This window comes from Helianthus annuus, chromosome 16 (assembly GCF_002127325.2).
Source record: "Helianthus annuus cultivar XRQ/B chromosome 16, HanXRQr2.0-SUNRISE, whole genome shotgun sequence".
Taxonomy (NCBI): domain Eukaryota; kingdom Viridiplantae; phylum Streptophyta; class Magnoliopsida; order Asterales; family Asteraceae; genus Helianthus; species Helianthus annuus.
In genome coordinates this window covers 165,803,703-165,823,168 of record NC_035448.2, presented here as the reverse complement: position 1 = coordinate 165,823,168, position 19,466 = coordinate 165,803,703, and positions in this window count along the sequence as shown.

Genomic DNA, 19,466 nt, shown 5'->3' with positions numbered 1-19,466 from the left:
GCTATCCCGATGTGAGGAAACTAACCTCGCCCTTAACTGGGAAAAATGCCATTTCATGGTAACAGAGGGAATAGTACTCGGTCACAAAATCTCAAGCGAAGGAATGGAAGTCGATCGAGCAAAAACAGAAACTATTTCTCGATTGCCTCCACCATCCTCCGTAAGAGCAATCAGAAGTTTCTTAGGGCATGCCGGATTTTATAGAAGATTTATCAAGGACTTTTCAAAAATTTCAAGACCTCTAACAAAATTACTTGAAAAAGATGCACCTTTCATCTTTGACAAGGAATGCAATCAAGCATTTCTAACCCTCAAGGAAATGCTAGTCAATGCACCTATCATAATAGCGCCCGATTGGAAATTTCCTTTCGAAATCATGTGTGATGCAAGTGACTTTACCGTTGGAGCAGTCTTGGGACAAAGAAAAGAAAGGCATTTCCACCCAATTTATTATGCTAGTAAAACGCTTAACGATGCACAAGAAAATTATACAACTACAGAAAAAGAATTACTAGCAGTGGTGTTTGCTTTTGATAAATTCCGTTCTTACCTTGTTCTTTCTAAAACTGTAGTCTATACAGACCATGCAGCTATCAGGTACCTCTTCAAGAAACAAGACGCAAAACCCCGTTTGATCAGATGGATTCTACTCCTCCAAGAGTTCGACATCGAAATCAAGGACAAAAGAGGAGCAGAAAACACTGCTGCAGATCATCTCTCACGCCTAGAAGACCCAGCTTTGGAAGCGACCAGGGACGAGCAAATCAACAAAAAAATTCCCACAGAGTCCTTGGAAATGATGGAGAGTAGACAAGAACCATGGTATGCCAACTACGCTAATTATCTAGCTAGCGGTATAGTCACCAAAGGATGGCCGCATCACCAAAGAAAGAAATTCTTTGCTGATGTAAAGCATTACTTTTGGGAAGACCCTTATCTTTTCAAAATGTGTGCCGACCAGCTCATCCGAAGGTGTGTCCATGGTAATGAAGCACGAAGAATTCTCCGTCACTGTCATGAAGGTCCATACGGAGGACATCATGGTGCCGCGAGTACCGCACGAAAGGTAGTTGATTCAGGATTTTATTGGCCAACCATTTACAAGGATGCACAAAACCTTGTAAAGACATGTGATGCTTGCCAAAGATCAGGTAATATTTCTTCCAAAAACGAAATGCCTCAAAATGGCATTCTCGTTTGTGAAATCTTTGATGTGTGGGGACTCGATTTCATGGGACCTTTCCCACCGTCAAAAGGAAACAAATATATACTTGTGGCAGTCGATTATTTGTCTAAATGGGCGGAGGCCGAAGCTCTTCCAACAAATGATGGAAGAGTAGTGGTAAAATTTCTGAAAAAATTATTTTCTCGTTTCGGAACACCAAAAGCCTTGATAAGTGATAGAGGTACTCATTTTTGCAATCATCAACTCGAAAAAATATTAACAAGGTATGGGGTCTATCACCGGGTCTCAACAGCGTATCACCCTCAAACAAATGGGCAAGCCGAAGTGACTAATCGAGGTTTAAAACGAATACTTGAAAAAACCGTAGGACTAAATAAAAAGGAATGGGCTGACAAATTAGACGATGCTTTATGGGCCTTTCGAACTGCTTATAAAACCACTATAGGCACAACCCCATATAAGCTCGTCTATGGAAAAAGTTGCCACTTGCCGGTAGAAATAGCTCACAGAGCCTACTGGGCAATAAAAAATGTAAACTTAGACTTAGAAACTGCAGGTAAAAATCGATTTTGTCAAATGAATGAATTAGACGAATTAAGGAACTATGCATATTCTAACTCCGAAATTTATAAAGAAAGGATGAAAAATTTACATGATAAATATATTAAGTCTAATGAATTTCGGGTAGGAGACCAAGTTCTATTGTTTAATTCACGACTTCGATTATTTTCTGGAAAACTAAAATCTAGGTGGTCAGGACCTTTTTCCGTCACCCATGTTTTTCCTCACGGTGCAGTAGAAATTAAAGCTCGAAATGGGATACCATTTAAATTCAATGGCCAACGGCTAAAACTCTTCCGAGGATCCATTGAGGATGAGGAAGAGGAGATCTCGCTTCAAACGGTTAACGAATAAAATCAACATCATACCCGACATGTTAAGAACAGGCAAGTGTACATTAAAAATCGGTAAGTCTTCTAACCATTTTCGGAAAAAAAAGGGGCATGCACACGAGCACAAAAAAAAATATTTTGCTCGGCATTAGGCCGTGTCCGCTGGACACGGGGCCATGTCGAGGCAACTGTCGGGATAAAACCCTCTTTTCATAACAGTTACCTCATTCCACACGCCCCGTTTAGCCGAAAACGCTCTGGTTCCAGGCGATTTTCCGCAGATTTTCGACGTCACTCCCACGTTTAACAACATCAAGGTATGATTCTATCATCTTTAGTAGTTAGATTAGTTACTTGCATGTAGTTAAAACATCAAAAATTGGGGAAAAATCTAGGGTTCTTCATGTTCATCCGGATCGAACTTCAAATTTTTGATGCAATTTGTTAGAAGTAGTTTAGATTAGTGTAGTAGGAAGTAAATAAACATGTATTGTTGATAGATTCGTCCGATTTCCTACTAAAACCTCAAACCCTTGTTTTTGAACCGAAAAAGACGAAATTGAAAGGGTAAACGGTTTATTTTGGGAAAAACGACACTTAGGGTTTCATTTTCGGGGGAAACCGCAACTACTTGGCTAAAAATTTTCAGGTTTTCGAAACCGGGATGAAAAATAAAGTTTTTGGGTTACAGACGCCTGGACACGGGGCCGTGCCCGCTGAACACGGGGCCGTGTCCAGTCCACTGTTTGCAGTTTCTTTAAAAATTTCTTTGTTTCGTACTAACTTTTGGTGTATTCTTTCAGATGTCAAAGTTCATAAGGTTCAATGCAAGCGAACTCGATGCTAGGGCGAGATATGAAATACTTCAAACAAGACCCGAGGAATACCCTAGGCGAGCATGTACGGACCTGTTAACCATGGTGAACCAGCTAGACCGATTCAACAACATCATGACAGGACCACTAGCAGTTGCATTGAATACTCGGCTTCGGTCGGTGCATCAATGCACCATGGAGTTTTACAGTACTTTCGCTTTCACTTCGAGGTGTGACCCGTTTGACAATGAAGGGGTCGCATTTCAGTGTGGCGGGACAAAGTACTCGATCTCCATGGCACAGTTTGGAGCTATAATAGGACTGTACGGTGAGGAAGAATCGGGAAATGAGGAAAACACCGGGGGATTACGAGACTTGGATGAGAATGAACGTCAAGCCGCATGGGCCCAAATCGGTGAAGGAATCTACAACCCTAGCAGCACCAAGAGTACCAAACTGAGGGACCCGCTATACCGCTACATTCACAGGCTCCTCACCTACTCGCTAAACCAGCGTCACGACAGTAGTGGCGTTGTAGGGTTGAAAGATTTGGTTGTCCTTCACTGCATCCACAACCGGAAGCCTCTCGATGTTCCATATATCCTGTTACGAAACATGCATCTCAATCGCCTTGCTCGCGCTCCAACACCTATCTTCTTTGGGGGATGGGTGTACCGTCTTTTCAAGCATTTCACGAACATTCCAAGGTCCTTTGAAAGAAGTCCATGGTCAGAACGAGTTGACTACCACATTTGCCGAGCCATGAACTTACTTTATGAGGCGGAAGACGGGACGGTGAGCTTCCAAAGAGCACAAGGCTATGCATGGAACCCACAGGAGGCCCTAGTTCTTCATGCACCACCTCCCCAATACCAGTACCAACCCCATGGCGATCCGGGTCAATCCTCCTCACAAGGAGGCGGTTTTCCTAACTTTCAAAGCTTACATGATCTTTTGCAGGAAAACCTTATGTGTACCAGGAACACCTACAATCTCGCCAACAACACATACCACCGGGTCGGAGCTATTGAGCGCAACATCAACGATATACAAGATGATATCGGTAGCATCCGGGAGTATATGGCGGGACATGGGGGTGGAGGTGATCATAGCGATGAATACATGGAGTAGGAGGTTTGAAGGAACAAGGAGCGGGTTGATGGTGAGCCCACAGGTTTAAGTACCCTTTTATATCGAACAATTTATGGCCTGTGTGCCAAATGTTGAACAATTTACTTTCCTTGACTACTTTTTATTTCCGTTTTATTTTTCTTTTACTTTATGCTTGGAGACAATTAACTATGGTAATGTAGGATGTTTATGTTGCTTGGTGTGGTATTGAGTGATGAAACAGGTATAAACCAAGGGTTGGAGTGCTAAACCTTAGCACTTACAGGCCCAAAATGGAGAAACCGGGAGAAGAAACCTGTTTTTCAGGACTACAGACTGTCCACACGGGGACGTGTCCAGCCGACACGCCCCCGTGTTCACCTCCCAGACCTGCTGTTTGGTTACTGACCTGCAACTGTTTGCCAGACACGGGGCCGTGTCTAACCAACACGCCCCCATGTTCACCTTCTGTAAGTTTTCGTTACTGGCAATTCACCACGGGGTCGTGTTCAGCGGACACGGGGCCGTGTCCAGACTGCCAGTAACATAAATCTTTGCTTTTTAACACCACATTACACATCCAATCAACCTAAAAATTTATTTTTGGGACACATTGAGGACAATGTATAATTTAAGTGTGGGGGGGGGGGAAGCTAACACCTTGAAATTTTGCAAGTCCTAACAACAAGCCTTACACAAAACTCTATTGGAACCGCTAAACACCCCAAATTTTTTTCAAAATTTTTCATTTTTTTTACTTGTCTAAAGTTTAAGTTAGGAATCCTAAGATTAATAAGGTTATATTTTTACAAATTTTATAACGGAGAGCGTCGTGATAACAAGAACCAACATAAGAAAATTATGAAATGGCATAACAAGTCTAGTTAAAATTTGATTATATATAGATCACATTAAAAAAAAACCCCATTCCCACAAAAGTGAGATTTTAGCCTTTATTGAGCATACAAATCTACATCCTTAAACTAAATGCTCATTTTTCGTTTCTTGTGTGAATAGCCGCTTGGTTCTTACAACTCTAGAACTTGCCATGACGATTCATTCCCGGTCCTTACCAACTTAAACCCAAGTAAGTAAATGATGGAGGCATTAGGACTAACCATTTTTCTTTCCACACCATTATTTTTCATTTTTTTTACCAGCTACCCAAAATCCCCCTAGTTAACCCCTTTGAGCCTAAACCTTTCATTTATTTACCCTTTTTCACCCACCAAAAACCCTTTTTATTTTTCACCCTTTATTTTAGTAACAAGCTCGGTTTTTCGTAAACTCGTTCTCTTTCGTGTGACAAAAAAAAAATGATGAAGTTGAGAAAAAACAAACAAAGCTATGCAAACAAAAGCTTATTTGGAGAAATACTTCAAAGAAAAAAAGTCACCAAAAACAAAGTGTTTTACGAAAACCGACGCTTTTTACGCTTTTCGCCCTTTTACTAACCACTAACCCAACCACCCACCTTTAGCCCAAGCCTAACCCTTCACCCAAAAAGTCCTCTTGATATCTACAAAGGTATAAAGTTAAAAAGGAGGAGGATTGATTGCTTGGCAAGCTTATGGTAGGAATAAGTTCCATGCCGCTCTCGAGTGATTCACTAAAAATACACCTTCGGCCGAGTGTTGAGTGATCCCCCGTGAGGTATGTGAACTTGTATATAAATGAAATTTTAAAAAAAGACATGCTATGCCCTAATAAGTAATTTATCTTATGAAACGTTCTAAATAAATCATAACGAATAGGATTGTAAATAAATAAAAATAAAACCCAAAAAAATCTTGGATCCCCGACACTCTATGACAAGCCAAAAACCTTCTCTTCTACCCATTCCATTTGGGAGTGTAAGCCACATATTTAAAGAGTTTTGCTTGAGGACAAGCAAAAGTTCAAGTGTGGGGGTATTTGATGTGTATAAAATGCAACATATAAATTACATCAAATAAGGCATAAAACTAACTCTTTTTAAGTACTAATGTTGGAAAAAGAGTGTTTTTGTCTTCCTTTTGTATTTTCAGGATGAAATGAGCTCAAATACACAAAAGAAGCAAAAAGACAGCTAATTCTAGCATAAATACAAGAAAAGGAACAAAAGTAGATTGCCCGAACCCTCAACGGCATCCTCCCAAGCAAAGAAGAGAAAACAGAAGACTGAACACGCCCCGTGCTCAGCCAGCACGGGGCCGTGCCCAAGAAGCAGCAGAAAAGACAAACCTGTAGAAGCTTCTATTGCCCACCACGGGGCCGTGTCCAGTGAGCACGGGGGCGTGGCGAAAGTACAGCAGGCGCATTAATTGTAATTGCGAATTACAATTAATGAAGAGACAGAGTGTCAGATGGCCACGGCGGCGTGTCCAGCGGACACGGGGCCGTGCCCAGCCTTCTGTTCAGCCTATAAATAGGAGTGCTTGGTTTCATTCCAACTCATCCCTTGGCACACCACCTCTCTCACACTTCATCCACCACCCACCACCACCATAACACCATCATCCACCACCATCATCCATTGTCCATCGTAGAGTGTGTGAGTCGTCTCGGGATCCAAGATTGATAGTAAGAGTTCTTGACAATCAAGGCCATGTTTGCCTAAGTCTCTTACATCACTTGGTGAAGACAAGTGTTTAGTATAATACTTTTTATTTTTAATCTTTTGCACTTTTTATTTGGTTTTGTATTAATGACTTTAATAACTAGTTACTTATGTTGAAGGTGATCTTTCCTTATTGTTTGTCCGTGGTGTCTTGGCATTATTTTACTGTCTATATAAAATAAAAGATTTTCACCATTCATATCTCCACGGTCTATATGGAGGTATGTTGGCTACCTGGTCGGGGGTTAAGGGAACGGTTTGGTAAGGGTCTTGCCCTTGTTCAGCGTTTAGAGGTCCTGCAAGGGACCTGGGTCAAATTTAGTAGGATCTCCTTCAATGCCCATAGGTATTGGATGGCGGGGATCCAAACTCTTTGACCCCCTCATAAGTTAACTACTATTAATACTATAACCCGGCTATTTAGGACTGTATCCCTGCTGACTCAGACTACTTAGCCGAGGGTAACGTCACCGCCAAAAGCGGGGCCTACCATAATTTGCATTAATAACTTAATTCATTATCTTCCAATAATCCAACCCTTTAGGATTGTATCCTTGCTGACTCAAACTACTGGGTTGAGGGTAACGTCGCCTCCAAAAGAGGGGCCTACTACAATAACTAAGATAATCTCTTAAACAAGTGCAAAAGTGCGAAAATAATCAAAGGTTATACTAATACACGAGTCGGATCCAAGTGATTCATCTTGTCTATCTGTTTTTATTTTATTTTTATTTTTCAGCATTTAGTTAGTTTTTTATTTTTCTAGTTTAAAAACCTTTTCTAACCTTTTTGATTTGATTAGACGTTGAGGATAAACCGGTACTAAAAGCTCTTGTGTCCTTGGACGACCTCGGTATCTTACCAACACTATACTACGTCCACGATGGGTGCACTTGCCCATATGTGTGTTTAGTGTTAGTAAATATCGTGTTTTATAAATTTAAAACTTGGCTAAAAGTGTAAAAAGGGCTTAAAAATATACATCAAAAATATATCACACTTCACGCACATCAGAGCACCGAGATATCTGGATTATCCTGGTCCAGGATAATTTCTTAACATCCTGCTCCGAAGCCTCCACGATATCCTGGGCTCGCATCTTTAATTGCTATCCTACCTTGGGCTTTGTTGAGGATTTCATCGAGGAAGAATAACATTCCTTTGCCTCTTGTTGATCACTTTCCACCTTGACAACCCCCCAAGGGGTAGGGATCTTGATACACTGATGATAGGTTGATGGCACAGCTTTCATATCATGGATCCATGGCCTGCCTAATATGATATTGTAGCAGGATAAGGAGTCCATGACACAGAAACGTTGCATTGAATTGACCTCTTCAACATATACTGGCAGCTTTATTTCTCCCACAGTATTCTTGGCCTCTCCACTGAATCCGACAAGTACAGTGGATTTTGAAGTGATGTCCATCGGGGAAACATTCATCCTTTTCAGCGTTTCTAGCTGAATAATATTGACAGAGCTGCCATTATCCACCAGTATCATGCGCACAAAGTGATTAGCAACATATAAAGTTATTACCAAACCATCATGATTGGGATCCTGGACAGTATCCCTGTCATCACTGTCAAACGTTATCACTTTATCGGTTGTGAGGGTTGCCATCCTGGTTGGCTTATCTCCCCTTTCTGCCTTAGCCTCCTTTGCATGTCTTTTTGCTGCAGAATAAGAGGTTCCATAAATGTCGGATCCTCCTGAAATAAAGTTAATTATTTTGGCATCTACATGAGGTGATGCTGCTCGTTCAGGGTCCTTCTCAGTATCCTGACCCTTATTCTTCTTTCTTCCCAGAAGATCCTTCAGATATCCTTTGCTCAGGAGATAGCTTACTTCCTTCCTCAGAGCAATGCAATCTACCGTAACATGTCCAAAATCCTCATGGAAGGCACACCACTTGGATTTATCCTTCCAATAAGCTTTTTGTTGGTTCTTCCTGGGCCACCTCGCTTTGTCTCCTAAACCCTGCATAGCATACATTAGTTCAGGTATATTAACAGAAAAACAATACTCTGACAATTCAAGATACTCCTTAGGATCCTGGTCTTCAACATCATTCACTTTCTTGCTGTCATTCCTGCCATATGGCTTAGAGCGATATGGTTTATATGAGGATTCTGACTTCCTGTTAGTTGATTCATAAGTTGAGGATGAATTCATCCTCTCTTGCATCTTTTTATCATCTTCCAGTCGAATATATCTCAAGCCCCTGTTTCGAGCCTCATCCAGGTTCCTGCAAGGATTCATTACAAGATCCTAATAAAATTGGGAATCTTTTTGCAACCCCATTTTAAATGCCTACACAACTGTTGCAGCGGCAAGATGTGGGATATCCAGAGATTCCCTGCTAAATTTGCTCACATAATCCCTTAAGGATTCCTGAGGTCCTTGAGTTATCCTGTAGAGATCACTGGTTAGTTTCTCAAAACTTCAACTACAAGAAAATTGACTGTTAAATAAATTGACCAGGTGAGCAAATGATGTAATTGAATGAGGTGGAACGTTTAGGAGCCATTTTTAAGGCTGATCCTATTAGAGTAGAGCCAAAACCCTTGCAGAGGCATGCTTCCTTGAGATCCGGGGGATAGGGTTAATTTCCATCCTTTCCTTATACTGAGCAATATGCTCTTCAGGATCCGTGGTTACGTCATAGAGCTTCATGTTGGGGGTTTGAAATCTTTTCGGGATTTCAGCATCACAAATAGGATATGCAAACCGAGATATCTTGTGGCTATCCTGGGACACTTCTGGAATTGGCTGGACCACCCTAAGTACACTTGATATCATATCCTTCAATTTCTGAAGCTCCTTAGAGAATGCTGATGTCATACCTGCATCCTGCAAAGATCCAAGACCATTAGTAGCAAGAGTATTAGTATTATTAGACACATTACCAGCCTGAGGATTCTGGCCATATCCTGGAGCATATCCTGAACTTCTCACAGTTAACACCCTAACCGAAGAGGGTATCTCAGGAGTATGACTCTGGGAATGACTAGGCACAATATTGCCCCTGTGGTCCTCAGTATATACTGCCAAGCTGAAGTTCAAAGCCCTGGCCTGCAAGGGAGTGACTGTATCCTCAGCAGGCCTGCTTGAGCTGGATTTCAAGAGTTGTATCTCTCTTATCAGCATTTGGTTGGTCTCCTGCTGTTGCTTCATCTGATCCTGTATACTACCAAACAAAGATAGAATTTCATCATTAGAAGCCATAATAGGAGTTCTCCCTGAGGCAGCAGATCCTTGAACATTCTGAGTGGGGATAATATCCCGAGCCACATGAGTTTCATTTCTTCTTGGAAGATCCTGAGGCTGTGAAGAGGCTTGTGTCCTTGGAGGTGGTGGAAGCACCGAACTACCTGTTGCAGAGGTTGTAGCAGTCATGGTAGAAGAGCTCATGTTTGATCTTGAGGCCATTGAAAATAGTGTAGCAAAAAGTTTTGAAAACAGAAAACCAAGTAGTGATTTTACGAAAGCTTTTAGTAGAAATAGCACCACTTGCCCCACGGTGAGCGCCAAATTGTTTTGGTCGCAAATTACCGAAGCAATTACGTGATCAAATTAGTTAAGTGAGGTAGTGTGCTAGAAGTATTCGTGAAAAATATGCTGATCAAGTTGTTAACAAAAACAGTTTTCAGTATATAGCTCAAGATATCGAGCTATATCTACAATCAAATAATGAGCAAAAAAGTAAAGGGGTGACACGAGATGTACGAGGAAAGCTCTTGATCAATCTAGATCGCTGGCACAAAACCTCGGGAGCTGACAATCGCAGCTGCCTTGTTCTTCTTTTTTACTTCAAATGTTAGGATACAGTGCAGAATATGATACGGATCAACTAAGTGTTACAATGCGATGCGAGTACAAGTGTAAGTGTTTTGTGAGTGATTGCAGCTAGTAGATTGCAAGAGTGTGCAAAAATTGATCTTATCTGATCATTCCTATATATAGGAAAACAAAATAACTAACTATCCTAAAAATGGGGGATGCCCCGAATATTCCCTTTGGAACGTTGGAGACCCCTTCTTTGCGGCTTCAACGTTCTCTTCTCAACCACCAGGTCCGAGTCTTCAGGAGAAGCAGTCTTCTCAACCGTTGCTAGCATTCCTTGCTAATCTGCACGTGAACTACCAGGATACTGCATCAGGATGTTACCAATATCCTGATCCGGTATACTGTCACAATTTAAAGTAACAGAGTCAGAATATAATCCAGGATATATGAGCGGAAAACCACCCATAACAGTCACGATACTCCCAACCGGGCCCACCGGAATAAGTGGAAATATCGGGGTGTGACATGTAGATTTTGGGAAAATTTAATTCGTGGTAACAATTGAAATTGGTCTCGAGACTGAAGATCAGAATTCACAAACAGTATATGAATCATAAGAAGTACAGATAAAGGCAATTAGGGAAAAGAATTATATTAATAATTCTGTACTTCTTTACCATATCCTACTGAAGTGTGAACATATGAAACACAACATCAGATTATACTAAAAAAAAGAGATTAAAATCCAAAAACAGCGATACAATTTCGTAAATCAGATGATTATCGTGGAATAATACCTAAATTTCACGAGATAATTCAGAGAATCAAAAGCAAAATTGTTTTCGGTCATAAAACACACCTGATTTAAGAGTGTTGGTGGTGATTTTAGGTTTTGACGGATGAATCGATTCGAACGATGGTCAAGCGGCGGAATTGAATGACGATGTCCGATTTGATCTCACAACTCGTTGATTTCCGATTTGATATGTGGTTTGATTTTTGGTCATGTGGTTTGAACGGCTGATATGTGGTTATAATTTTTAGGTTTTGAGCGGCGGTCGAGCGGCGGAATATCCGGCGGAGTGGATTTCCGATTTGATCTTTGTTGGTGTTGTGGTTTGAGCGACTGATTTGTGGTTTGAGCGCATGAACCCTAAAAGATTACAATACGCATTGTTACTGATGAATGAGAACGAGTGGACCGTATTTTTATTACTTATTTTGACTTAAAAGAAAATTAAAAAATCTATTTGTTACCTTTTTGCTACCAAATTGTACGCTTATTTAAATCAGGTTGAAAATAGGTAGCTAAATTTGCTACCGTTTTTTTTTTTTTTTTTTTGGAAGCAAATTTTGGTAGCTATTGCCAGGGCCGACTCTGGGCCCGGCAAACCCGTGCCGACGCCCGAGGCCCAAAATTTCAAAGGGTCCGAAAAGTTTTTATAAGCTTGTATATATTTATTAAATTATATATTTCGTATATTTATCCGTTTATTATTCAAAAAAATATTGGTGGTGTAGTGGCAAAAACTATCTCAAAATAATGTAAAGGTCTCTAGTTCAAGTCTTTGCTCCATCACTAAGTTTTTATTTTTGTAATTCATTTACCATTAACAATAATTTTGGGCCCAATTCTTTTCGTCGCCCGATGCCTAAAATTATCCGTTCGAGTTTTCAGGGACGGCTCTGGCTATTGCTTATTATTCTAGTAGTGTATGAGAAGGGGTTCCTAACCTGATCCATACGATTATGTTCCATAACCATTATAATTGTCCTGCTATTTCACGCGGATTGATAAAAGAAAACCAATATGAAGAACGGCTTGCTACGGAGAGAACACAGAAGATCGATTGGGAACGTATTAAGCGGTTGTAGAAGTGAATAGGGTTTGAACGAATCGTGGGGATCCTGTGAAAATCTTGGGCGCGTGAATTAGAGGCCAGAGAAATTTTTGTGTGTTTTAAAAAGTTGCCACGGTTAAATAACTGAAGGGGAGAATGCCAGATGTCAAAAGAAGAGGGACTTGCTTATGTATGAATGACACATCATAGAAATAGCTTTATTATATTAGTAAGTATAGATCACTGGTACAAGTTTTTTCCACTGATACGGATCGATTGAGATGATATAGTTGTAAGAAAATAAGTGTAATTAATGAGATAATAAGGCAGTATTATTAGCCTCCAAACTTTAAAGCGAAGAATTATTAAATAATGTTGATGAAATTATAAAATGAGGTAAATATGTTACGAAAATGAGTATGCATTTTTAGATAAAAGATTTAGGGGATGTTTGTTTTATCTCTTACTTACTGAGACTCTTAATAATTCAGATTTCTTACTGGTTCAACACTTAATAGTTCAGACTGTTTGTTTCACGAGCAGATGTCTGAATGGTTCAGACATTTGCATCTGAATGGTTAAACATTTATCTAAATAATATGATTAAGACCTCTAATCTGAATTGGTCAGACATTTACCTCTGAACGGTAAAACATTATTCAGTCTCTTAATGGTTCAGACCTCTTAATGGTTCAGCACTTAACCATTCAAATGTTATCAAAGAGGTTTAAGGTAACAATTCGATATCAAATCAATAACAACTGGAACTTCGCAACTATTGAATATCTGAACCGAAACTTACGCAAACAATATTAGTTTCAGTTTGTAACCTTAACCAGAACTTAATAGTATTGGTTCTTTTATCTCTTTAAGTTTTCTAGATGGTACATATGGTTAGGTACGTCATGATCATGTAACTTGCATTATATGTATTTATAGGTGAGCATATTAAAAAAAGACTATTACATATGTGAAAGGAAAAGATTTGTGTGGACTAGACCTGTGGAAACCCCTTTAAAACCTTAAACCGTAGGCCATTTTTTTCTCACCAACTCAACATTACATACTTGCTCTATCTAGGTGATCTTCAACCACATTTCTTCCTCACTTGTATTTTTCTATTTAATCTTGATAATAATCTAATGTTGTTTTTGTTACTTTTTTTTTAAATAATTTTAGGTGTTTTGTTTGACAAAGAAAAATGTCTACCCGAAAGCTTGCTTGCACTTACGCTCCTAGTGGTGGTGGCGGTGGCGGTGGCGGCGGCGGCGGCGGCGGTGGGGGCGGGGGCGGCGGCGGCGGTGGGGGTGGGGGCGGTGGCGGCGGCTGCGGAGGCGGTGGAGGCGGCGGCGGCGGATGCTGAAATTTGATGTGCATGCTACCTTTTAAATTTGTGTTGTTTAGACTTTATGTGTTGAAGATTGTGTGTTGTGTTTTATCATTTTCTGCTGAACCTTGAGAAATAATGGGTGTTTGTTTTATATGTGATTGTGATTGTGTGTTTAGTGCACTATAAGCTATAACATTGTTGTGGTTGTCTTTGTTGGTTGAAATTTGATGGTATTATTGAATTTTTTTTGTTGCTGTTTTGGTGTGTATTTTCAAAATTTTGTAATTTGTAATAGTATTAGGTGATGTCCCGCTCACGTTGCGAGGCGATAGCCGAATAATTCTTAAACCAATAAAAAAAGCAGTATTATAGTTTTGATAGAAAAAAAAAAGTAAAACGATGACAAGATCGCAATTTTGAGCTCAGGGTAAAACAGTAATTTGTAAAGACTAATGAGCGAGTGTTAGGCAGCTTCTTGACACGATTTTTAGCCGGAGGTAAAGTCATATTTTTTTTAGTTAAATCGTAATTTTTAGCTAGAGAAAAACCATATTTTTATTTTGAACTGGCGGTGGCGGCAGGGACGGGGTCGGAGGCGGTGGAGGCGGCGGCGGCGGATGCTGAAATTTGATGTGCATGCTACCTTTTAAATTTGTGTTGTTTAGACTTTATGTGTTAAAGATTCGTGTGTTGTGTTGTGTTTTATTGTTTTCAGCTAAGCCTTGTTGTGGTTGTCTTTGTTGGTTGAAATAATGGGTGTTTGTTTTTTATGTGATTGTGGTTGTGTGTTTAGTGCAATATAAGCCAAGACATTGTTGTGATTGTCTTTGTTGGTTGAAATTTGATTGGGTCCGTTAACGTTTAGATCATTAGAACCTACACATATATATTTTTTAGTAAAAACTGATATTTTAGTGAAACGTAAGTTAGACCTATGTAGTTGGTAAATAAGAAAACTATGTCTTCACCTCCAACATGAAGTCTTAGTTCCATCACAATTTGATTCCCACTTTTGATTCTTGCATATATTTCTTATACTTTCACTATTTTGATAAAAAAAAAGTTTCGATTTCTTTCACATACACAAAAGGACAAGAGAAGAGGGTTTCAAAGATCACATGACTTAAAGTTAACTCCACATCTTCCTCCATCTTCTATATTATATACTCATTTTCAACACATACAATTCTAAGTGATGGGGCGGAAATAGTGACTAAATATGGTTGGCCAAAAGTGGCGGTCAACTTTCTTTAATTCTTTTTCATAAAATAGTTATTTATAAGTCTTATCAAATTACGATTTTATCCTCTATTTAAAATTACAATCTTGCCATCAATTTGAAATTAAATTTATGCTTTGCCCTCAACTTAAAATTTACGATTTTGCCATAAGTTAAAAAATACGACGATTTGGTTTCCAGTTTAAAATTACGATTTTGCCCCCACCTAAAAATTACAATTTTTCCCGAAGTTAAAATATTACGATTTTGCCTGCAATTCAAAATAAAAAAAATGGTTTTGCCCTCGGTCCAAAATATTATTTTACCTCCATTTTAAAATTACGATTTTACCTCGGCTAAAAATTGCAATCTTGCTATGGTTTTTATTTTTTTGGCAAAACCATGGTAGTGTTTTATTTTACTTGGTTCACTCAATTTTGTTTTTATTCATGCCAAACAGTTGCCTAGCACTCGCTAATTGTTCCTGATAAATTATTGTTTTGCTCCCAACTCTAAATTACGCGCTTGTCATCGTTTTAATTATTAATGGTACTATTTTTCTTTAATTGGTTAACTTGATATACCTTTTTTGATATCGTGTTATAAGTAGCATGTATAACTAACAAACATAAAGACGTACATGTTATTAAACTAAGGGTATGTTTGGTATGAGGTAATGGAATGGACGAATGAATGGAATGGACGAGGTAATGGAATGGACGAGGTAATGGAATGGACGAGGGAATGCAATGGATCATTACCATTCCATGTCTTATTTGGTTACCATGTGTGAACGGAATGAGTTATTATTGTGTATTGTTCGGTAGGCAAGAAAAACGGAGTAATAAAATCAGCGGTGAGTGGTGGTGGTCGGTGGTAGTGATTGTGGGTGGTTATAGGTGGCGGTGGTGGGTGTCGGCGGCGGTGATGGGTGGTGGTGGCGGCGGCGAGTGGCGGTGCGGCAGCGACGACGAGTAGTGGTGGTGGCAAGGTAGTCGTTGGTGGTGGGTGGCAGCAGAGGTGGCGGTTGGTGGCGACGGCGGCGGTTGGTGGTGGCTGTGGTGGTGGCGTCGACGATGGTGGTGGGCAGCGGCGGCGAGTGTCGTTAGCGGTTGGTCGCAACTATGGGTGATAACGGTGGCGAGTGGGTGGCGGCGGCGGCGGTGGCTGTCGGGATGAGGTGGTGGTAGGTGGCGGCAATGGCGTCGGTGGTGGGTGTTGGTAGTGGTGGGTTGTGGCAAAGGTGGTGGGTTGTGGTGTTGTTGATGAATGGTGCAAGAGGGGATGGAATGGGAAAAAAAACATGGGGGATGGAAGGAATGATTTGATGGAATGGAATGCATTTTGGAATGAGTGATTCCATTCTATTGACCAACAAAACACTCTTTCCTTCATTCACTCGTAATCATCCGTTCCATTTCACCTCTCATTCCTGCATACCAAACACTGCCTAAGAAATATTCGATTTAGCGCCCCACAACGCAGTCGACACATAACTCATAGTTTAGAAAAAAGAGAGAAGTACTTTATCCTTTTTTTTTTTTTTTTTTTGACTCTTTCAAAGTAATTGGTTAGAGAAAAAGATTTGTTAGAAAATTAATGGAGTTATATCATGATGTGGGATATCATATTGATTTTACAAATATTGTCTCACAATCAAGCCATGATGCATAATTAGTTTTTGATACATCGGAAACGTACCAAAAAAAAGCATAAAAACGTATATAAAGAAAAAAAAAGGAGTACGTATAACCAAAGATATTATTTAGAGCTTATAAACACCATAAAAGGATAAAAGAAAATACATTCACATCAAGGCGATAAACATAAATATTTTTTCGCAAAATAACTCAAATTTGTAGTGTCGCATGTTAATATATTATAGTTGACCTCACTCACTTTAGAACAAAATTTATGTCGAAACATAAACCAACTAGAAACATACATAAAATAAGCACGAAAACGTATATTTAATCTGATTCGTTTTGAAAAAAAACGTTTACGTCGAAACGTAGACCAACTTAAGGGTTGTTTGTTTAGCTCTTTATAAGGCTCTTAATGGTTCACACTTCGTACTGGTTCAGCAATTAATGGTTCAAATTGTTTATTTCGCGAGCTGATATTTAGAGCTTATAAACACCATAAAAGGATAAAAGAGAACACATTCACATCAAGGTGATAAACATAAATATTTTTTCGTAAAATAACTCAAATTTGTAGCGTCGCATGTTAATATATTATAGTTGACCTCACTCAGTTTAGAACAAAATTTATGTCGAAACATAAGCCAACTGGAAACATACATAAAATAAGCACGAAAACGTATATTTAATCTGATTCGTTTTGAAAAAAAACGTTTACGTCGAAACGTAGACCAACTTAAGGGTTGTTTGTTTAGCTCTTTATAAGGCTCTTAATGGTTCACACTTCGTACTGGTTCAGCAATTAATGGTTCAGATTGTTTATTTCGCGAGCTGATGTCTGAATGATTCAGACATTTGCCTCTGAATGGTTAAGAATTATACTAAGTCTGGATGGTTAAGACCTTTTATCTGAATTAGTCAGACATTTGCCTCTAAATTGTTAAGCATTACACTGACTCTTAATGGTTCAAATCCTTAACTGGTTCAGCACTTATTACTCATTCAAAAGTTGCCAAAAAGCCTAATGACACGTACATAAAAATACACACACAAAAAATAGTTTTTTTAAAGTAAAGTAACGAAAGGGGTAAACTCGAAACTTTAGAAATTCGAGGAGGTCAAAATAATATTTTAAAAACTTTTTACACTCGGTGACAAATTAGTTTTTTTAAAAGAAGTTAACGAACGAAAATAATTGAAGAATAATGTTAAATTAGTAAACTATTTAATAGGTTAAAAACGCATATTATATATGGGTAAAGTTGGAAAATTTGAAACCGGAAGAGAAGGTTTGTAAGAAGGGTCATGCTAATTACACACGCCAAAAATAATTTTCACACCCCTAAGCGTCGCGCTATGGCCAAAGCGGGGCGCTTAGGTCGACAAAAGTTGATACGAGGTTTGACTGACTGACTGACATGCAGAGATATAAAGGTGATACGAGGTTTCAGTTGTCCCGTGAACCCTAAGCGCCGCGCTATGGCCAAAGCGCGGCGCTTCGACCCCAAATGTTTACTTTAAATCCCTGCTCAGACTCAACATTCATCATTCGGTGATTTGTTTTTTGTCGATTTTCTTTGCTCTATTAGTTACATGTTTTGAAAAAACGATGTCGTGGTTAAGCAACTATCTTTTCGGTCAATATTCTGACGAGTCAGTTGTTCCTGATTCTTACGAGGGGACCGCTATTTCTGACTCATTTGAGAAACCGGTGTCGTCCAACTTGAGGGAGACAGAGGTTGTATGTGGCATTCGTTATCGTGATAACACGGTGATGCTGGATTTGAATACCCCTGTGGAGGACCCTTACGCACAACAAGGTTATTCGAATTTCGGTTACGGTGGCGAGTATAGCTTTGTACAGCAGGAGTGTTATCCAAACGACAGTTACGGTTGTCAACAGAGCTTACAAGGTTATTCGAATTTCGGTTACGGTGGCGAGCAAAGCTTTGTACAGCAGGAGTGTTATCCAAACCAGAGTTACGGTTGTGAACAAAGCTTTGAACATCAAGTTTATTCGAACCTCGGTGACGATGGTGAGCCGGAGGATGTGTCTGTTGACGAGGAAGGTTGTTACCCGGTTACATTTTCGTTTGATACAACGCAGACCTTTTCGTCACGTAAAGAGTTGGTGCGTTAGGTACAAGACACGGCAAAAGACAATGGTTACCTCATTGTGACTAATAGGTCGAATAAAAGAGGAGAGAATTACAAGATTTGGTTTCAATGTACTTTTGGTGGGGAGCATAAGAGTATAGCTATACAGAGGAAAACGGGTAGCAAGAAAATAGGCTGCCCGTTCGAGATGATCGGGTTTTCGGAATCATCCGGAAGTGTTTGGAGGATCGAGGTGACGAAGGCGAAGCATAACCATACTCCTATTGAAAACTTCGAGGGTCACGCGTATGCGAGAAGGCTTTCTTCGGAGGACAAAAAACTGGTTAAGGAGTTGGCAGAGCAAGATATTCCCAACCAAAGTATCTGGCGAACGCTGACAAAAAACAATCCGGCTAGAAAGCTTATTCCGAAAGATATACACAACGCTGTTCAGAAGATCAACGCCGAAAAAAATGTCGGTAAGTCTCCGATGCAAAAACTTGAAAACATTCTTATCGAAAAAAATTACACTTATTACATGCGCACGAATGAGATATCGAACGAAGTTGAAGACGTCTTCTTTGTTCACGAAAAATCATTCACTATGTGGTGTGCCTTCCCGCATGTGCTAATGATTGACGCCACCTACAAAACGAACATGTACAACCAGCCATTTGTTCAGGTCGTAGGCATGACGTCGACAAACAAATCGTTTACGGCTGCTTGTGCGGTAATTTCCGCTGAGAAGTTAGAGAACTACCTATGGGTGTTGCAGAGGATCAAGTCTATGCTGGCAGGATGTATGGAACCGCGCGTGATTTTAACAGACAAGGATTTTGCGCTAATGAACGCGTGTGAACAAGTTTTTCCAAAAGCGCATAAGTATCTTTGCCGGTTCCATATTCAACAAAATATTAATAAGAACAGCAAGAAGAAATTCTCT